We start from the raw sequence: 24011 nt of genomic DNA on the forward strand, positions 1-24011 counted from the left end.
AATTGAGGATTTATTCGATTGTTTGGATGATAAACTAAGTTATGTGTTGAAGGTTTGCACAAACTTTAGTTTCCAAACTGAAAAGGATTTGTCGAAATCCTAGCCTGATGTTATTGAATAAGGAATCAGAAACTAGAAAGGTGTTTTAGTTTTGAACATTGCAAATTCTACAAAAGGAATCTAAGTAAATTGTGATAAAATGGTCAACGTATGGAATGAGAGTAGATTCCTCTACCAATGACTTTATCACAAGTTATGTGATAACAGTGAGAGCATTTTTCAAGTGAAAGAGCCCAAGTCTAGTAAGAAGACTAGACATAAACTTAGATAAATTCGTGTTATTAGATATAACATTGAAAAGAAGGAAATAACAATTGATAAAGTTGGAATACATGGATATCTGGTATATCCACTAGCCAAGCTTTTATTGCAATTCAATTAGTGTTATAGACACATTATAGATTATAAGATATGAAGTAGTAATAGTGGATTGACTATTCATATATGATAATCGCATTTATCGTTTGAGTTTTATTAAACTCACCCGTTACTTTGTTAAATCCAAATGGGTTGTAGAGACAAATTAAACCCCATTAAAGTGAACTGGATTGACATAGACCTAGCCCCTAGTCACTTAGAAGAGGTGACATCTCGAAATGACTAGAGTGTGATGCGATTGATGGCAAGTTCAAGTGCCATAGAGTCATATGGGATGATTAGTCGATCACATAGGCAGACTGTATGAGACACTCTGTCGGGCAGTGACCACTTATAGAGTTCCGGTAATTCATAAAGCCTGGACGTGGCAAGAGTTGCTATAGTATTCTTATGAGTCAATTCTTTTAATTAGAGACTATTCGCCCAAGTTGGCACAAATTTTTGATTGGCTTTGATTTATGCTCTACGACTGTCGTAACTAAGGTCAAATGGGTATATTTTGGGTTATGATGAACTGTGGCTAAACAAAGGGAATAGTGCGATAGGAATTGTCCACCCCTTGTCAGGGTTGTTTGAAATCTCAAGGCCACTCGAGGAGTAGTGAACTAGAAATGCGTGGCCACGCTCGGAGAGTATCTATGGTAGATAATTCCGGTCAGACAGTTACACTCCAGATTGAGAAAACCACTCAAGATATGATCAAGTGCAAATACGACCTGCGAGACACCTTGCATTGAGTGGGAGATTGTAATAGGACAAGAGAATTGGTGACGCACACTTGTCTCGGACAAGTGGGAGATTGTTGGAATATGTGTCCTCAACAATAGTCCGATCACATGTTTAAATCTCGTATTAAGAATACGAAAGGGTTGATTCATTATATAGTCAACTGATCAACATTAATCGGTAATGATTGGCTAACTAGAGTTTGACATTACTGTCATTTGACGGTGGTGGTCAGTTGATCCCTTAAGGTCACACCTAAAGGACAATTCCCTTAATAAACAAATTGATTGTATTGTGTGACAATACAAGTTAATCAATTCCTTAAAATTGAACAATTCAATTTTGAGAGAGAATATTTATATCTTATTGTAATGGGATTAAATAAGATTTATTTTAGTAATTAAAATGCTTTGTTACTAAAATTGTTTATTGTTTGTGAAAAAATAGAGATAAGAATGAATGATTAATTATAATTACAAGATGTTGTAAATTATAATTATATGACCCATTTTATTTATGTGATCAAGTATCACTAGTCAATTTGTTGTATGTAATTTAATTAATTCAAAAATGATATTTATGTGATAAATATGCATTAAATTAATTAATAACATGTAACATACTACATGTGACATATTGTGTGACAAATGACAAATTGACAAAATAAAATGGTAGTCCATTTTATGTGATATGGACCGAATGGAGGGAGTAGTGATGGATTATGGTTGTTTTATTTTATTTGATAAAATAGCATAATGATTGATACCCGTCGCTGTGAGTACCAAAGATAAAATTTATAAACTCCTATTAAGACTAACCTAGGCTAGTGGTAACAGGGTCGATCCACAAGGAGGCAGTTGTAAATTCTAGTTGTTCTATGATCAGTCTAAGGTACTATTATGGGGGTTGAATTGAGTTGGTCTAAGTCTAAAGATAACAAAGCTAATAAACGAAATAAACAGATAAGAGAAAGGTACTAGGATGGTCGGGTCATTACAGCTACGGCGGCAGCAAACTAGGTCGGTCTGAATTAAACACAAGTAAGGCGGGAAATAAGAGGTCCTCTCGGTCCACTCCTAACAAATAGCATCTCTCGATCTCGCTATAGGTCCCTAATGTCACTAATACTAACTTTCGTCCTGAAAAGTGACTAATGGTCTAAACTATACCTATCTTTCGATCTTAGCACAGTTTAGTCGAATTAATTGACGGTCAAATAACCTTCCCTATCTTTCGATCTAATGGGTCGGTCACAAAAGAGGTATCTAACTGGTCGCATGCATTCGATTCGTTAAATACAAGTTTAAAAACAATTAAAACGAAGATAACCTTACAAGATCAGTCGATCGACCAACAATGTCGATCGATCGATCGACACGCTGGTTCGATCGTGTCTAACCTATTGCCGCCTAGCCATAAATCGCCTACATCCTAGCACAAGCTATTTAGCTACTCATGGCAATGATGAAAACTACAACAACGCTAAAGATTAAGACTAAAGGATTCATGCTTGAATTGATAAAGAAAACAATAAACATGAACGATAAATCGGCTTAGGGAATTAACTAACAATTCTATACTAACGAAAATAAAGAAGAACAGAATTAGGCAGAGGAATACCGAGATTTCAAAGGAAGATTAAGATTAAGAACTGAAAGATCCGATGCAAAGTCGATATATCAAACCCTAATTCGGAAATAAGCTAGAACTAAAAGTACTGTCTGTGATATGAAACTTGATGATAAAATCGAAAGTTATGTTACGTTATATAGCCAATAAGCGCAACAACTATTTCCTAAAACCTAAACTTCACGGGCCTTGAGTTTCTCAATCTTTTAATTCCGTCTGGAATCGAAATCTGGTCGATCGACTACTCAGTGGTCGATCGATCGCTCCTCAAAGAATGATGAGGTTCGGAATCCGATAGGTGGTCGATCGATCGATGTGGATGGTCGATCGACCGGATTAGTCGCTACTTGACTTCTTTATTCTTCGTGGACTTGTCTTTTGGGCCTTGGATCGCGCACCAAGCTCGTTCCTTAAGCAATTTCCTCACGTCATTTACAATGCGACTTACTCGGGACGGATTTGGCTTGATTTCCGCTAAATTCTCCACATTTTCGCAATAAAGTACAAAAGCACGAAAGTAGAGGAAAATAGAGAAATATGGGCATATATAGCACAATTGAGCTCTGAAATGCGTGTAAAAAGAGATGTAAAACATCATATAAATGACACGCATCAAATCTCCCCAAACCAAACCTTGCTTGTCCCCAAGCAAGAACTAGACTCGATCTAATGACCTAATGGAACGAGTTCAATCTCGAGCGAAATGCAAACTGTAAGGCCTAAACCAATTTAATGCACAACCAACAATCAATTAGTAATGTGAATCATGCAAACGAATTATAAAGTCGTCAAAAACTGCTGAACCGTTGACTGTAGAGACTTATCAAATTGGACTCTCGCGGGTCGCTCAAATCACTCAATTAAGCACAGGTGATATATTTGTAAGATAGAAAGAATTAATTTTGTAGTGACTCTCACCTAACTACGACCTATGAAAACATGCCAGCAATAAAATATGAAGATGACCTCTACGACCGTACATATGCATTCCAACCAACAAATGACCATTGACACATGCCGAGGTATATATATGGAATTGTGAGGTATGGGTAAGAAGAGGCAAAACATTTTATGGTAAAGTGGGGGTACAGGTGATCAAGCTAGTACCAAAACGGAACCAAGTGACAATATCCAACTTCTTGCTCAATAACGAACGAAACGGTGCTATAACGAGCACAAAACTCACAATCTCCAACTATCAAATCAATAAAACTCCCCATAGGATATAAACGAAACATGGGAGCAAAAATCGCCAAAAGATAAGGATTAAATTATGCGAATTGATTTTTTTTTTTTTTTTTTTTTTTTTTTTTTTTTTTTTTTCTTTCACGGACATCAGTCGATCGACCTAAATGAGCAGTCGATCGACTGCTGTGAACAGTACAGGACGTTTTTCTCTTTTTCATTTCTTTTCTCCTTTATTTCATTTTCCCAACCAACATCTCAACAGAGCATATGCTACCAAAAACGAGTAACAATCCCAAAAACTAAACTACTAGCTTGAAAAAGGACAGGCTATATGTAGGATGTAGTAAGTAGGACAAAAAGGATATTTTTGGCATAGTGAAGCTTATGGGTAAAATGAGAAAAGGGGACCTCTACCACATGTGTCAACTAACCACAAACCGAATGCATACAGGTATTAAGTAGATCAAATTCATAATTATGCAAATTAAGGAAACATGCCTCATAAGGAGTACTACTCACATTCCTAGATGAACTGGTCATGAATGATACCAGCTATAAGCTCTAAAAACTCAGAATATATGATGTAGGTTGCCAATTTTCAAAGTCAAGTTTCAAGTTCAGCAAGAATGTAACGAAAACTCGTAGATATGCATTTACGATTCTACTAATAACATGTAAGTCAAGCAAGGCTCAGGCAAAACAGATGCAAATGCTAAATCATCCTTGAAATACTACCGTTCCGACTCGACCTATATGCTAAAATAAACGTGCATTTTATGGGATTTTTTGAAATTTTTCAATTTTTTTTTTGAATTTTATAAATAGCGAATGTGAAATAAACAATGCAAAACAAAATTTAAACGTGAATGCAAGCAAATGAATGAAGTGCGACGCAAAACCCTTCCCCAAACCAAATCGCACAATGTCCCCATTGTGCAAAATCATGTGATGAAGGAAAGAGAAAATGGGAATTTGCGAGAAAAGGGAAATTAAAACATAATGACATAAAGTAAAGACTTGGGAACTCACAAGACTTTAAGCGCAGCAAAGGAAACCTCCCCAAACCAGCGTGAGCTAGGAGGTTTCAGTAGCCAGCAGTGCTACCAATAAGGACCTGAAAAGACAATTAGAAACCACGCATAAGACTGAAGAAAACAATTTTGAAACGTAAATATTGTGCACAAATGAGACAAAAGAAGAAATAGACAATTCGACGGAAAATAAAGTGGAGTAGAAGACTCCCTTAGGACCGCATATCGACCAAACACAGCAGGGGAGAGGTCGTGAATGAACATAGCAGCAGCAGTGGTCGATCGACCTAAAGAGGCAGTCGATCGACCAGGTGCTCGTGAACGTAGCTCTGTAACTGCAATTGATCGATCGACCAATGGTGCCGATCGATCGATCGAAAAATCTCTAAGCGTCTTATTTCTTCGTAATTGCTCAATGATTTGAGCTAATAAGCTCTAATTACTCGCAAATGCACAATAGTACGCGCCAAAAAATGCGCAAAACCCAGAACGAAGTCTAAAGTACTCAAAAATCCTAAGCAAACAAAATAAAAGCGAAGTTTTCGCGCACACAAAAGTAATAGAAAATAGTTCGAAAGCACTAAAATGAAGTTTATAACGAACTCGATCAACTAATAGTTGATCAAAAAGGACCACGGTATGGCCCACTTCGTAACCCTCGGCTACTAGAGGTAGCCTCAATGGTGCTCATCTTATCGGTTGCACCCTTCCCGGCTTCGACAGACGGAGAATTGGTGATCGGCGTCGTCGACTTCCCAATCAAGGACTCCTCGGAACCATCGGAGTCCAAATCAGCCCATCTCACCTTGGGCGGCTCATCCTCTACTTCTTCATCGGTCCCATAGCTTAAGCATCCAAGACCTCCTCTTGAAACGATCCGCTCTCGTCGCGGTGGAGCATCCGGCGGCTCTTCCTTCCCAAACCGGCTCTGCGATGTCTAAAACAACAAGTTTTTCCTCCTTCTTGCTCCCGTTCGGGCGGAGGGGTTAACACAAAGTAGATATAGGGACAGTAATTCGGGAAGCCACGATATACGATTTCTTTTCGTAAACCGTGTTACAGGTGACAGCCACATGGCATCCCTTTTCTTAGCCTATTTGGGCAAAAACAATAGAGTGCTTTCCCACTTTGAAGGTCAAGGTTCCTAAACGACGTCGATGATCGCATAAAATAGCGGTGTGCGAGAAATGGCCTACCCAAAATGATGGGAATATGGTCATCCTCGGGCATGTCAAGGACAACAAAGTCGACAGGGAAGAAAAACTTCCCTATCTGGACGGGTATGTCCTCTAGGACTCCTATGGGCTCGACCGCAGATCGGTCGACCATCCGGACTGTCATCTCGGTAATAGCAAACCTGGTCGGTTTAAGCTTCCTAGCTAGACTCAAGGGCATGACACTTATGCTAGCCCCTAAATCACATAAAGCCTTTTCGATAGAAAAGGTACCTATGCTACAAGGGACGGAAAAACTGCCTGGGTCCTCTAACTTAAGGGGCGCAGTGTGAGACAGATAAGAACAAGACTCCTTGGTAAGTGCGACAGTGTGCATTTGTTTCAAGTGACCGCTTTTTAGACAACAAATTTGTTTCATAAATTTGGTGTAAGCGGGTACTTGGTTAACTAGCTCAAGGAAGGGGACTTGCACATTCAGACTACGGATAACTTTCTCAAACTTACTGAAAGATACCTGTTCCTTGGTTGGCACGAGTCTCTCCGGATATGGGGTTGTAAGGAGTACCTTAGCCCTCTCCTCCATTCGCGCGCGCGGCGTCCTTGGACTTTGGTGAAAGTCCGTCACCTTCTCCTTGTTGAAGCTAGACCCTTCCTCGGACCGTCTCAAATGAGAACCATTGACCGTCATTGGATCGAACTTCGGAGCCGGGACCGACCCATCAAGCACTCGGGTTCCCCTAAAATCTTGGGATGTGGTACCCCGAAACAAGTGGTCTCGTAAATTATTTGGCATTAAAGGACGAGACTCTTCAATATCGCGATGATAGTGGTCGATCGACCACCTTCCTCGATCGATCGACCGGTATGCACGATTCGAAGCTCCCGGAACCCGTATTTCGATCGATCGACTAGGGATATCATCGATCGATCAAATTCTGTGAGACTCCTTTTTCTTTGATTTGTTCGTTGAAGCTTTCTCTTTGCTTGTTTCTGGCTCATCTTTCCCAACAGCATCCTCAATCATAGCAGGACCGTCAAGGGTGGACCCGCTCCTCAATGTGATGGCATTTAGGGTCTCCTTTTGTTCGGGTTGAGTGGGTAAGTGCCCGGGAGCTCGAGTGTTGCTTTTGCTAGCTAGTTGAGCAATTTGGCTCTCAAGTAACTTCATCCCGGCCTCTCTTGCTTGGGACTCCTTTAGCAGCAGATTCTTAAGCTCGTAAAACTCGAATTTTGTGATTGTTCTTGCTTTGCGGCACATAAGGAGGCTTCGGCATCTGCTTGTTGCTTTTGATGAGGTGGAACATACGGCTCTTCTTTGTGGCGGAGGTTGAGTTGGGTTTTGGACATTCGGCTCCTCCAACTCAAGTTCGGATGCGGTGGCTCGTAGTATGAGTTGTTCTGCCTATAGTGTTGAAAGGCAAGACAAGATTCAAAGGGACTAGGCAGTTCTTCGAGACATGGCCCTCAACTCCACACCTTTCACAGACGAACGGACCGTCCGCACAAAGCATTGACTTGGTACATCCCACCTTTAGATGCTCCCCTAGCTCATAATTGTCGAATCTCGCAAAGAAGAGCCTCAAGTGCAAAGAACAGAGGATGATTCAGCACTCTCCTCCGGTTCCCTCTCGAATTCCCATACTCGGCCTTGTGGGTAGCTAGATCGTCAATGATCTTCCACCCCTTGGTTGCTCCTAAATTTTCAGCAAATCTCCCATTGGCTGCAGCATCCAAAATGGCCCTCTGATCGTCGTACAACCCATTGTAGAAATGATTGCACAAACTCCACTTAGCAAACCCATGGTGCGGTATGGTTCGCACCAACTTCTTGAATCGGACCCATGCCTCATGGAAATTTTCATCTGGCCCTTGTTTAAAGCCCGTGATCTGAGCTCTAATGGCGATCGTCCTTGAAGCAGAAAAGTACTTCTTGTAGAACGCCAATGCCAATGTATTCCAGTCAGTGATCTCCAAAGCAGCTCGGTCCAGATCTCTATACCATTCCCTTGCAAAGATCGCGAAGGAGAAGATAAACATAGTTTCCTTGATCGGTCCGGGTCACGCCAACTAGTGGGGGAATAGAGCAGCAGAGAGTCAATGAAGGTCTCCATATGTTTATTTGCATCTTCATTTGCAGCTCCCGAATCGGTTTCTCTCTACCATAGTGATGTAGGCAGGCTTTGGTTCGAACTTTCTGGCTTCTCCCGGTAGTTCGAATCCCTTATATAAGTTCGCGGCCGTCGGCTCAGAAAAACTAGCTATACTCGCTTCCTCGGCCATGACTGAAAATTCTGGAGAAGTAACTGTTTCAGCCGAAGAGGTGGGTGAAGACTGTTGGTCTTCCTCAAACAGATCGTGCTCGAGATAGCTTGACAGAGTATTCAGCTCTTCCTCTGTCGACAATATCCTTCGTGCTCGTCTCAACCCGCGCAAAGATTTCTCTATCTCAGAGTCAAATGGTAGTAATTCTCCACCCTGTGACCTGCGCATAAGATGAAACTACAACAAGAATATAAGAAAAGTTTAAGGAACAAAAGTCCCTTAAACTGAGAAAGACTGAAAATAAAAACAACTAAAATTAGGACTATTGCCTCCCCGGCAACGGCGCCAAAATTTGATACCCGTCGCTGTGAGTACCAAAGATAAAATTTATAAACTCCTATTAAGACTAACCTAGGCTAGTGGTAACAGGGTCGATCCACAAGGAGGCAGTTGTAAATTCTAGTTGTTCTATGATCAGTCTAAGGTACTATTATGGGGGTTGAATTGAGTTGGTCTAAGTCTAAAGATAACAAAGCTAATAAACGAAATAAACAGATAAGAGAAAGGTACTAGGATGGTCGGGTCATTACAAACTACGGCGGCAAAGCAAACTAGGTCGGTCTGAATTAAACACAAGTAAGGCGGGAAATAAGAGGTCCTCTCGGTCCACTCCTAACAAATAGCATCTCTCGATCTCGCTATAGGTCCCTAATGTCACTAATACTAACTTTCGTCCGGAAAAGTGACTAACGGTCTAAACTATACCTATCTTTCGATCTTAGCACAGTTTAGTCGAATTAATTGTGGTCAAATAACCTTCCCTATCTTTCGATCTAATGGGTCGGTCACAAAAGAGGTATCTAATTGGTCGCATGCATTCGATTCGTTAAATACAAGTTTAAAAACAATTAAAACGAAGATAACCTTACAAGATCTGTCGATCGACCAACAATGTCGATCGATCGACCGACACGCTGGTTCGATCCGTGTCTAACCTATTGCCGCCTAGCCATAAATCGCCTACATCCTAGCACAAGCTATTTAGCTACCCATGGCAATGATGAAAACTACAACAACGCTAAAGATTAAGACTAAAGGATTCATGCTTGAATTGATAAAGAAAACAATAAACATGAACGATAAATCGGCTTAGGGAATTAACTAACAATTCTATACTAACGAAAATAAAGAAGAACAGGAATTAGGGCAGAGGAATACCGAGATTTCAAAGGAAGATTAAGATTAAGAACTGAAAGATCCGATGCAAAGTCGATATATCAAACCCTAATTCGGAAATAAGCTAGAACTAAAAAATCTTATCGTGATATGAAACTTGATGATAAAAACTGAAAGTTATGTTACGTTATATAGCCAATAAGCGCAACAACTATTTCCTAAAACCTAAACTTCACGGGCCTTGAGTTTCTCAATCTTTTAATTCCGTCTGGAATCGAAATCTGGTCGATCGACTACTCAGGTTGGTCGATCGACTGCTCCTCAGCAACAGTAGGTTCTGGAATCCGATAGGTGGTCGATCGACTGATGTGGATGGTCGATCGACCGGATTAGCTGCTACTTGACTTCTTTATTCTTCGTGGACTTGTCTTTTGGGCCTTGGATCGCGCACCAAGCTCGTTCCTTAAGCAATTTCTTCACGTCATTTACAATGCAGCTTACTCGGGGACGGATTTGGCTTGATTTCCCGCTAAATTCTCCACATTTCTGCAATAAAGTACAAAAGCACGAAAGTAGAGGAAAATAGAGAAATATGGGCATATATAGCACAATTGAGCTCTGAAATGCGTGTAAAAAGAGATGTAAAACATCATATAAATGACACGCATCAATGATACCTACCTACATCTAGCCTTACATACCTATATCATGGATAAGACCAAAAGGAAAAGTAAGATGCCAATTTTTTGCACCTTGCCCTTGCTCCATCCGGCTCCTCCTCTTTCTTTTAAGAGAATTTTGTTCTCTTATTTTTCATTCTTACACATTACATGCATAAATTGTTTAACATTCTCTCTATCTCTCTAAAAACAAGTTTTTAGATCACAAGAATTTGTTCTTCACAAATTCTAATATCAAAATAAGGTTACTGGTGTAGTAATAACAACAATATTAGAATTAATTTTAAGGGTACACTAGTGTATTAATCTAGTTAATCTTAGTATACTAGATTAAGGGATTAGTATTGGGTGCAATCAAAGGAGAATCTCTACATTGGGATTTTTGGAGGATCATCCATCATTTTAAGCTCAAGAACAAATAAGGAAGGTGACCTTATTTGTGCCCAATATTTCGAAACATATATCAATGTAAGGAACATTGTTTTTCTTAATTAATCTCTTATTCTGTTATGCATGCACTAGATCTAAAGAACACAAATTAAGAAGTTAATTAGTTCACTATTTGAAGAGTCTAATAATAGGTATATGAACCTAACAACCAGGACCACTTAAGGTATGGAAACGTCACCAACTCGGTTACCCGAGGCAAAGATAATCATAAGACAATAATGAAACATACTTAAAAGTAAATACGGTTTAAAGTGTTTACATGTCAACTCCAAAACTGATAAACTGAAATACAAGGTTCTCAAAACGGTCTACTGATAAAACTATCAAAACTCTAAAACATCGTCTACCACAGCGGTAGACTTCTAATTGCCACGTGATGACTCATCCCAGCTATCCCATACGCGTCATATCATACCTGCTCAACAACTGCTCACCATCCCCGAATGGATCACCACAATTTTTAAAACATTAAAACGGGGTCAATACTAATTACACACAACCAATTCACAACGAAACAAGTACACAAACAGCTCAACAACACAGCAATCCTCCAAAATCCGTAATCAATCTCCACACAACTGACTACACACTAAAGTGTGTAGTCCTGCCAGAGTACCCATCGCAACAAGTAGTCCACACCGCCAGTGAGGGACCGCAGCCGTACCCACCAAATCCCCGCTCATCAGCACTGAGCGATAAACCCAATTTTCCTTAATGTGAACATCCCCTCCTGTGGCGGGTTCCACAGAGGGCGAACCAAGGGCGTGAAGCCACTCCCGCAAGTGACTCCACTCGGCCAGGGACACGCCCCGAAGATCACATACAGATACAAACCAATCAATAGTATGAAAATATCAACCGTCTAACAACTTAACAATACAATCAATCTGTAATCACAACAACCATCACCACACATTATGTAACTAATACTGAGTAGGGAAACCCTACCTGGAAAGCAAACACGAAATCAGACGATCAAGCAGCTAAATCAGAATCTCTCCTCAACGAACCCTCCTCATATACATACATACATAATATTACTACCATAATCACACAATCACCAAAACCCCCAAAACACCCAATTAAGTTTTAACCAACATTAACCAAACGATATAAAAATTATATGTAAGACTTACCCTCGACGCAAGGATCACGAATATGTAAAGAACGACGGAAACCGACACTCCTAGCTCCGGGATTTGCTAATAATGCGATGCGGATGAAGCAACGTAACTTTAATCTTCTCTTTGTGTGATTTAGGTTATGAAAAGTGTTTTAGGAAAAATATGACAAAACATTATATATTAATCCGCATTATTAACAAACCCGTCGCAAATCACCCGTTAACCGACTTACTCGATTGAGTAAGTCACTTACTCGATCGAGTGACCCTTACTCGATCGAGTGTCAAGCTTACTCGATCGATTACCCTACAGGCAGTCCACTGTTTTGCGTAAAAACATACTAACTCTACAGAGTAAGCCCCACTCGATAGAGTACCCCAAGACACACAAAACCGTATTATTACAGCAGATCTGGGCGTGGTGGTGGCGTGTTAAGTGGTGTGGTGAGGGTGGTTTTATTTCTCGGGTTGGGATGGTGGTGGGGTCGTAGAGCTGTGGTCAGAGTGGCAGGGGGGGAGGAGAGGAAGGGGGGAGGTGTCGGGTGAGATCTGGTGGTGGGGGTGAATGGGGGCTGGTGGTGGTGATGTCGAGGTGGGAGGGAGGGAGTTTTTGGGGTTTTTTTTGTGGTTTTTGTATTGAGAGAAATGAAATGTGAAAAGAGAGAGAAGTGGTATAGAGAGAGACGGGGTTGTGAGAAATGAGAGTAATAAGATAAAGTGTTATTAATTAGGGTGGGTTAATGGGGTAGTGATTAATTAGGGTGGGTTAGAAAGAGAGTAAAATTAAACACCATTTTTGTGTTTGATCTCAGCCATTCAATCACAAGATCCAACGGCCTTCAAGAGGACTTATGGACTCATATATACTAAGTGGACTTATGAGATCTCTTCTCTCTCTCTCTCTCTCTCTCTCTCTCTCTCTCTCTCTCTCTCTCTCTCTCTCTCTCTCTCTCTCTCTCTCTCTCTATCTATCTATTTATCTATCTATCTATCTATCTATATATATATATATATATATATATATATATATATATATATATATATATATATATATATACAGATCATTGGATTGATCGCATACCTAATGTCGATTTACAATTTATGATTTACGATTCAATAAATCAGAGTAGTTTAATTAAACTCTTATTTCGCAAATTCGATCGCTCGTCTTCAATCGATTTCCAGGTTTGTTCTATTTACTTTCATAATTCTTATTCAATTACAACAAATCGTTTTTATTATTAAATTTCATTTTCTTTAATTGATGTTCAAGTTAGAAAATCGATTTTATCAATTCAAGTAATTCATGATTCCATTAGTTTAATCAGTTCAAGTAATTCATGATTCAATCAATCCAAGATTGAATCAGTTTAGTAATTTAAATAACTTAATCAATCTCTGATTTCAGATATTTTAATTAAAATTGCATATTTCGATTGCATACCTTCAACTAATTTATAGGTTATTTCTAGATCTAGATCTTGTAGTTGCTTTTAAAATGGTTATACAATTACAGCGATTCGATTTTGTTAACTTTTAATTGATATATGTGTTTGCTTTATCCTCGTTTTGTTTGATTTGTCAATTTTTAACTATTTTTAGCGTTGTTACTTACTTGTTCATTAAGTTCGTTGCGAATTTCATTAGGGACTGTAATATTATTACTTTAACATTATTACTGTAACATTATTACTTCATGGAATAATATAGTTATTATTCAGGTTTGAAAATCAGCCAACAAAAAAGTTGAGTTGTGCAAAGAGACGGTACATAGCAATGCAAGAAAGAAGGAAGAAACATAGAGATTGGGGCATGTTCTTTGTTTAAAAGTCATCAAGAAGATAGGCGTGAAGAAAGACGATATTATTCAAATTTCTTCCCTCCATCTCTCTAAATAATGTTTTGTTTTGAATGTCAATTTTTTTGGAAAAGAAGGTTTGAGAAATCAAACAACACAAAAAATGTCACCAAAAAGTGGATGATAGGCCTATCTAGTTACTTTAAGATTGTATTTCAATTTTTCTAACTGGCCGTATAGTACTATAGTCTAATGTTGCTTATTGTATGGTCAATACCGCTTTGTTGTTTTAGTTTATTAGAGAACTTTGTGCGTTCCTCTTAATTCTGATACAACCAATCCTTATTCTGCCATGTTACAGTAATAGTGTTACAGTAACATCAGTCATTCATTAGAGTAACACAGTGTTACTATAGCATCTACGTTTCATTATTTAATTCATCAAAGGTAGACCAATATTACTGTCATAATGTTACTGTATTAATATTACAATAAAAATTAATTATTTCGTTTATTATATAAGACAGTGTATAATTTAGTTCTTAAATGTAATGGTAAAAATTAAATTTAAACATATTTAAAGTAATGGTGTTACTGTAACATCATTTGTTCATTAAAGTAATAATGATACACTAATTATGTTGCTGTAACAACATTGATTCATTAAAGTAACATGAAAACAATGTTTAAAGTTCAAACTTAAATTATTTCCACTACAAAACGCAAGTGTATACACACCAGTCCAGCCGACCATGATATGCTAAAATGTTTTTGCAATATCACATCACAATAATGTGAAAAGTTTACAGGAAATATACATTATAATCACACATAATGTTAAAAGTCTCTAATAGCATTTCAACTTCAATAAAGTTTCTTTTTTCACTCCTATCTTCATAACTGATTTGTCAGCGTCTTTCTCTTCTTTGTATACACTGTCTCTTTGCGCGACTTGTTTTATATTGGTTCATTTCCCAAACCTTCTTCTTCAAATTTCCTAACATTCAAAACAAAACATTGGACAATATCAAATATACAATGTCGTAACAGTATTTCAAGTTCAGTTCAACAGTAACGAACGATTTCTCAATAATAGCTACATCATGGCATGCAGTAATAATGTTACAGTAACAATGTTACAATAATAGGTGTCGAGTATTTTACGAAATTTAATTTAATAAATTGTAATTTAACAAGTACAAAATAAAACGAACATTATTACTAAATTTTATCATGTCTTAACCCTAATTTTTTTCGCACAAACAGCTGGAACACATAAAATCGACATTAACAACAACAACAACAACAACAACATGAAACGAGAATTAATTTCTCAATTTCTAAGTTAGAAAAAACGAACATACAATCAATTGACAGTTTATTTATATAATTCTAGATCTAGAACAGCAACAATTAAATTAAACCTAATTTTTTGGCGAAAAATCAATTACTCAATTCGAGCAAAATATTATCCGTAGATCTACAACAGCAACAATCAAATTAAATATTTTCTTCATATCATTCAAAATTGACAACAACAATTTACAAATTAAATTTAAAATTATGTGATAACATTAAACACAACAAAAAATTTCTAAAAAATTCGCATAAAGATAATCGATTTATACCTCTTTATTATGTTTGAAACGGAAGTATTAGATAGACTCGCGATTGAACGACTTGAAGATTTTGAGTTGATGTTTTTGAAGATTTATTGAAGAATTTGGTGATTTTGGAGGTTTTTTTTTCCTAGTAAGAGAAAGTTTAGAGAGAAAGTTGTTCAAAGATTTGACGAGCGTGTGATTTGTTTGCTTTAGTTAATGTTTTGAGAGAGAGAGTAGGTTATTAGAGAGAGAAAATTTATGATTATTATGAGACTTAAATGACCTGCCTCTTTGCTTTTTATTATTGTGTCAAATTATTTGGGGCGACGTGGCTCAACGAGAGCCCTTGGATCTTTAGATTCAATGGTTGAGATTAATAGGATAGACTCACCTAAGATGCTGGACTCACCAGATGCGCACTATATATATATATATATATATATATATATATATATATATATACAGCGAAGATCCGGTGAGTCCGGGGTTTTAAATGAGTCCGTCCTACAATTATAGACCGTAGGATCTAGTAAGATAGACGCACCAGATTGCGCCACGTCGTTTCACTAACTTTTACCCAACACCCTAAACGTCCTCTTTTTTCTTCATTTTTTAAATTTTTTCTCTCTCTCTCTCCTCTCGCACGCATCTCTGTCTCTCAATCTATCCCCAAATCAAAGAAAAACCCTAGAAAAATCTCAAAATTGTCTCAATGAAGGTGACGAACTTCGATTACATTAGTTCTCCTGAATCTAATCGACAACTCATGTTAATGTCAGCAACAAATTTGAACCTACGTTCGCAGTATTACGCTTCGGATGATTGACACTCGAATTTGGTGATAAAGAGTCGGTGCCTGATAAGAAAGAAATGAATGTGTAAAGGTTAGTTTTAATCGTCAGTTTCTATTCTTATCTGATTCTATGGAATAACATAGCAAATCATTGGATTTATATCACTTGATTTTGTCGCCCTTAATTTTATTAGAGCTTTAATTTGTATAGGTTACTATTTTTTACCTTTACTGGATTTGTATGGGTTTTAGTTGAATTTGAATGTTTATTTCTGCATTTGTTTTTGTCTGGTCGATATTTGGATGTTTACGTGCTCGGTCGATTGTACTCAGTTGATCATAGGTGTACAGAATATTGGATTGAAAAGAAATCGTAGATTTCTACTGATAATCTATTGAATAACATAGAAAATCATTGGAGTAGTATCATCGACTCTTCTTTGTTCCCTTGAATCCCCAATTATTTTTATTGTAACACATGTAAGTTGTTATTGTAACACTTATTAGTTGTTATTGTAACACTCACATATTTATTGTTTTTGTAAACATGTTATGATTTTGTTGGAACATATTTTTACAGTTATTGTAACACTTACTAGTTATTATAGTAACATATTTATCTATGTCCCCTTCTAGTATTATGATTAATTTTCACTGATCTTGAATACTATGTACACAAGACTTCAATTGTATATAGAAATTATGTGTTATAGCATTGATCCTCCCTGCCAACACTTCATTCTTGTTTGGTTGTCCAAAGAGAAAAAAAAGGTGCTCCATTGTATCCATACGCTGATATTGCAATGTTGTTTGTAAGAACTACATTTGGTTTTATTGTTTGGAAAACTTGGTTTTAGTACAAAAAATACAGTTGTCAAGTTATGCTCTGTGATGCCATGTAGCTCGTATATTGGTGTGAATCATGAATATTTAGTTTTAATCAATTTTGAAAGCCATTTAGCTCAAATGGCAGAGCATTGTGCAATGCACAAGATGTGGGTTCGACTCCCATGTTGGCTATTTAATACTAGTGTTACATTAAAGACTAACTTGTGTTATTCTAACGACATATGTTATACTTCGTAGTAAAGATTAACTTATGTTACTCGATTGGTAAACTAGTGTGACAATAAAGACTAACTTGTGTTACTTTAAGGATATACTAGTGTTACATTAAAGACTAACTTGTGTTACTAAGGACAAATTAGTGCTACAATAAAGCACGATTGGGCTTTTATATCATGTCTAGTTACACCTAATGTAAGTCTTCATTTCGAGGTTAGAAAGCACTCAAACCTGCAGCCTATTTTGACTAGTATATGATATGCAAAGTTATTGCACGCATGCCCCCCGCTAAACCATTAAGCGCTTCAGTGCTTTGACATTTGCTCATACATGTCGTTACCGTATGACAAGTCAGTCACTTCATTAATGAATTAACTAGGCTATATGGGATTCGAACCCATACCTTTGTGCAAAATTTGCACAATGCTCTACCATTTGAGCTAATAGCCTTTAATATATTATATTCTTTCATGCTACTACATTGCTCATGTCATAAGAAGTCACAGGTTTCACAAATTAACAAGGCTATAGCCTATATGAGATTTGAACCTATACTTTCACGCAAAGTATAAGCTATTTTACTAAAATATCGCTATTTGAGTATTTGTGAGATCAATTCTTGTACTTACCAAAGTATTTGGTTTCCTATTTTCTACTTTTCGAAAGCAAAAAAATGCCTACCAGGGGAAAGCGCAATCGCCACGTACCTCAGCTGAGCTGCAACTTATAGCAGGTGACAATAGTTGATATAACTTGCAATGGTTAAATTCTGAATTGCATATTTTTGCTCAAAGATAACGCAATCATAACCTTTAATGGTTAATTGAGGTCAGTACAGAGAGAACTAGCAGTTCAGGCATTACACGGTCCTGTTCTAAGTTCCATTAGCAAAATATACAGAATTACATTGGCCTACTACAAATGCCTCCTATAAACTTCACAATAATCCATGTTTAATTGTAACACATATGATGAATGATGGCTCCAGATTAACCCATGTTTTATATTTTGCTGTTGGGAAGAATTATACCTCTCATTAAATGAACAATTAACTACAGTATGACTTATCACATCTGCAACTAAATATAGAGCTTACTGAAGCGGAGATTAAATCCCAGGACAACTAATTAATAACTACGAAGTTGAGTTGGATTATTTTGGTCAGTAAACATGATAAAAACCACTATTCAATAACTCTGTACTGAAAATTTTCAGCCAAGTCAGTCAATCAGATTAGTTTCCATTTTTCTACCTTTCTAAGCGTGTTTTTCTTCATTATTTTACGTTTTATTGACAGCTCTCAATGATGATCATGTAAGCCGAGCTAAAAACTTTTTAGGATTGCTTTGTGTCATTATAAGGTCAAACTGATGAATACCTTGTTCAAACTATCAATATTGGTATTGATGAAGTATCCAATTCTGACAAAACTTTATCTACTGCCTATATATGTTGCTCCGCTGAAGGATGACTGAAACTCATACCTTATATCCACCACATGCACTAGAAGTTATGGCTCGGCTATTTCATCCAGCGTGATTCATAATCAATAAGTAGTAAATGTTATGATTCTGTGATTATGGCTTTATGGTTAGCAACATTTTGGCACTCTAGTTCATTGTGTGTTTTGTAGTTTTGTATTTCTCAATCTTATATGTACTCAAACAGAATCTAGTCTTAGAATGTACTTACCCCACCTAAACCATTAATGCAACATGGGTAAACCATTATTGTAACAAAGTTCAACCGTTATTGTAACAGAAGTAAATCATTATTGTAACAAAGTATAACCGTTATTGTAACAAAGTATAGCCGTTATTGTAACACGAGTAAAACATTATTGTAACAAAGTACAACCGTTATTGTAACACGAGTAAACCGTTATTGTAACAAAGTATAACCGCCAACAAGGAAAACTTGGCAGAATAGAGCAATAAGGGCCCAAATATCAAATTATTTGTTCTTATAACACACATGAACTATTATTGTAACATGTATATAGTGTCACAGTAACATAATAACTACTCTATTGTTTCCCAATTCTAGTCAACAAGACATAAATTAATAGAGATTCTCAAAGAAGACTCTTATACTACTTTCTTTAATCAATGGCGATTACGTTTTCATCATCTCACCATAAATATTACAATATCATCAAATCAAAAACAAAATTAAAACACCTCAATCAAACAGAACGAAAACTCAAACATATAACCACATGAATAATTAATCTAAAAACTTTCAAATAAAATCAACTTCACGATCTATAGGTAAGAACTCTCAAATATCATCAAATTCTGGAATTTAGAAGTAAAAATTCTAGCAATTTTTATTCCCCTAGCACAACACAGATAAATCATACCTAAAATTAAACACTAAACGAGATAAATCAAACCACAATTAATGTAGAAAGATTGTACCATTACAATAGTCGCATCGTCGTTGAAGCTTCGCCGTCGCGTGCGTCATTGATTACAACGATTTTATCCGACATTCGCACGAATATCCTGATTAGAATCAAAATAAAGCACAAATTATGAAAAGCATGGGAAGATCTGAACAATTCATGGACATAAATACAAGCTCAAATGCACAATTACAAAACCGAATCACAAAAATTGGGAAAACTGAAATAAAAGAAATGCCGGACCTAAATTTTCTTCTCAAAACAGAGTTCCTAGCTTCGTAAATGTCTCAAATATCACTAGAGATGCTGAATCTAGAAGAGCAAGTATGTATAATTGACCGTAGGAGAAAGCGAAAGAATCGAGCTTTGAAAATTGTTTTTGCGCCAGAGATCGAGAAACTGAAGGGAGAGAAATAAGAGAGAGAAATAGTTGAGAGCAAGAAAATAATACAGTAGAAACAAGCTGTAGGATGACCTTTTATATAAAGTAAGGAAATTACGAAACTACCCTTAAACTCAACGCCTTATTTTATCCATTAGATCTCGTTAATCTAACGGTCTAGATTGGTAGGACGGACTCACCCTAAAAAGCTAGACTCTCAAGATCCTAACTCTATATATATATATATATATATATATATATATATATATATATATATTACAGAAACCAAAGGACTATAATGTAATAATATAAATATATACAAATTAATTATACTATATAGTTTTAAATCGATAGCACTGTGTGATAGACCTGATTAAGGGACTTCAATGTAAATATTATATAGTTTTGGTTGAAATATAAATTTAGAGAAAATCGGAATATGGTGAGTTCCTTAAAATAAACATGCCCCACTTATGGTATTAATTAATATAAAGATATTAATTATTTAATAATATAATATAAGTATGTTATATTTTGGAAACTATTAAAAGGTAAATAAATCAAGCTAGATTTCCAAAAAAACATAATATTCCATAATTATTTCTATTTGACTTAATGCATATATGTAATATATTTATATAAATATATAAATCTCTTAAAATTGCATGCCTAAATAGTAAAACTAATTCTGTTAGTGGTGAAAAGAATTGTAGTAACATTGGATATATAATAATATGATAATAATCACTCATTTGAATAGTCAAAGTAAAAATATTAGCAACGAGTGAGAGTAGTGAAAGCAATAGAAGTAACAACGAGAGTAGTGAACTTATCAATATTAGTGCGGCTGTAGTGAAAGTAACAATAATTACGGCGGGAGTAGTGAAAGTAAAAATAGTATATAATAACGAATGGAATAAAAGTAACAATACTAACAACAAACGAAAATATATATTAACAATTAGCTAACCAATCGATTTAAGTAAAGTACTAATAGCGGGAGTAGTGAATTTGTCTCATAATTTATTTCAGCGTAATTTTAAGATATGTCATAGAAAAATGTATTAATGATAAATTTATGAGATGCAACTTTAAAATAGTTTTATTTAATTGAAAATAAATTTTAATGCTAAATAGTGGTAGCACGGACATTAATACTAGTTACAAAATTTTCGGAAAATTCACGTGGTACCCTCGAACTTTGCCATTTTGCACGTGGTATCCAACTTTTTAAGTTTGTGTACATGATACCCTTTATGTTTGATTTTCATGTACAACATGTTTTTTTTGTCGCTATAAAAAAAAACTCAATTACGCATAACTCCTAGACCGGAATTCAGAATCGGACAATTTTTTTTTTCCTAAATAGATTATCTCCTCATAATCTACGATTTGAGAAAAAAAAAATTGTCGACTGACATTTTATAGGGGCTTTTTTAAACGAAAATCTCAAATTAACCATATTTTCGATCTTAAATTTCCGAATGACCATTTTCGTTTTATCAATCTATAGATCGCGAAGAGATAATCAATTTGAAAGAAAAAAAAATAGTCAATTCCGATTTCTGGTCTATGATTTATGCTCAACTGAAAATTTTAAAAACGAGAAAAAGGGTACGGTGTGCTTCAAAATCAAATCCCAAGGATAACATGTGCACAAACTTAAAAAGTTGGTTACCACGTACAAAATGGCAAAATTTAAGTGTACCTCCGCAAAATTTTTAAATAACTTTAAAGTGAATGAAATATGAAGCGCATGACCCTTTCGTGCATTGCACGGGTGTTAAAAGTAGTTACAGGGCGTTTGGTTGGAGGTCTATAAGAAAGGAAAAGGGAAACAAAGTTATTGATTCCCTTTGTTGGTGTTTGTTTGACACAAACAAAGAGAATGCAATTCCCTTTCTTATCTCTCAATCCATCGAATTCCTTACCTTCCACCCCCAAGGTATGAGATTTCATTACCATTGTTACCCTTCAACCACCTTATTTACCTACCACCACACTTACGACTCCCACCACACCCGTCACCAACAAGACCCCATCGCCACCACCACCACCACCAAAACCACCACCACATCCACCCCACATAAACCACCACCGTCACAGCCACCATAACACCACCACCACCATCACAACCACCACAGCCACCCTACTACCACCATGACGCCACCACCACCACAATCACCCTACCTAAACCACCACCAAAAACCACCGCCACAGCCACCCCACATAAACCACCACCGCAACACCACCTCCATAACCACCATGACGCCACCCCCACCATCACCACCACCACAGCCACCCCACTGCCACCACTGTTAGAATTAATCTGAATAGAGACCATAAACTTCATACTAAATTACTCGGTAAACTGTAGAGCGGAAGCGTACCTGATTACATGACGAATGGTTGGAATGAACCGCCTTAAGGGACGATCTTCGGATTAGGTCTTCTAGTAGACACACATACCAATAGGATCTCTCTACTGATGGGATGCGGGAAGATTAGGTTATTGTGTGCTACCAGGGACCATAACCCAGGTGACTTATATATAGTCTCCTTAATCTATTGCGCCCATCATGCATTAGTAACCTAATGGGTATCTACACAATTAAGATATCCGGCCCATACTTTATAAGACGTAATTAATATGCCCGTATTATATTATCCAGATGGATCACTATATTGGGCTAAACTTAAACGATAGTAAACAAATACAATCTGTATAATAGTGTGTCCACATAAATAGTATTGGACCCAATATTCTTACAATCTCCCACTTGGGTCAAATACAGATAGTGTGTGACACCTGAAAAATTGTATTCATTTTATAACCTTACGCGCTCAACAGTGCTATCAACATTCCAACCGTCTTATGCAATTCGGTCCATCAATCATACTAACATAGGATCAAAGCGGCCTTTGCTACAGTTTGTCGTAACAGGACCCTCAATGTTCACATATGTCAATATAACCAACGACATGAATCGAATATGGGAGTGCAGCATGAAAATAGCATCCGAATGTGATCCAAATATGCATATTTCCAACTGGTCCACCTTAGTGAGATCAACCAAAATAACACAGAGTGAAACCGAAAACCGAAATCCTTATTTCTGCAGAACTTAATAACCGTAAAGTTTAATGTGTCTAACATGACAAACTCCCACTTAAACTGAAGTTCCTTAAAACTGAAACACCCATTTGAGCAATGAGCTCAAGAAAGACCGTGGGTGGTAATTCCTTAGTAAGCGGATCCGCAAAATGGAGTTTGTATCAACATGTATAATTGACACTTTTTCACTCTGAATAGTTTCTTAAACAATACATCACTTATATTGTTAGTAGAAACTTTACAATTGTACATTTGTCGCAAAATAACTTAAATGGTTTTTCAATACCATACTGAATTTGCAGCCTCATGAAAAATGTTCATAACCAACTAGGAGTCGAAATACCAAATGATCTCAACCTGAATCGATCTCCTATAAATAATGTTTTGTTCCAAATATAAATAAAAACCCATATTTGGCTGCCCTTAGTGGATCCAAGATCCTAATCCGTATTGCCTTAATATCTGTCCAACAAACTTTAGAATGTACGCAATATCCAAACGCATACAAGCTAAGTATATACCATAATACTTAAACGCATTAAATATTTCCTGAGACACCTGAATTTAAGCATTAATGAATTTTTCTGAATATTTTCCTTAGGGCATTTGAGACTAATTTGTCTCCTTAACTGAAAGGGTATTAACTAGAAATATTTACTTACTCCCACTTAATCTTGAGTATCTACTATCATCTACCCATTCATCTAAAACAAATAAGATGACAACAAAGCAGATTTGTAATCTTTATAACGGAAAACCTTACTTGAGCTTTATTGGATGAATTCCCTTATTGCAGAAAATCTACTTTGAATCTATTGAATCAAAGTTCTAGTTACTGCACTGAATAGTTTCATCAATGTCACAATTTCAAAACAAACCTTTAACATTCATCCAATATAAGCAAAAAATCGAATATGCCCAAAACTTATAGTCAATACCGACACGATGATCCTGATTGTCACATTACCT

General features: G+C 36.6%; 1 non-coding gene across 1 annotated transcript; it reads left to right on the forward strand.

The window, feature by feature from the left end:
• Positions 1–7982: 7982 nt before the first annotated feature.
• Positions 7983–8089, forward strand: LOC141603744 (small nucleolar RNA R71). Its single transcript, XR_012525601.1, has one exon. It is a non-coding gene; the product is annotated as a small nucleolar RNA R71 (small nucleolar RNA).
• The last annotated feature ends 15922 nt before the right edge of the window (positions 8090–24011 follow it).

Source organism: Silene latifolia, chromosome 9, assembly GCF_048544455.1.
Source record: "Silene latifolia isolate original U9 population chromosome 9, ASM4854445v1, whole genome shotgun sequence".
Lineage (NCBI taxonomy): Eukaryota > Viridiplantae > Streptophyta > Magnoliopsida > Caryophyllales > Caryophyllaceae > Silene > Silene latifolia.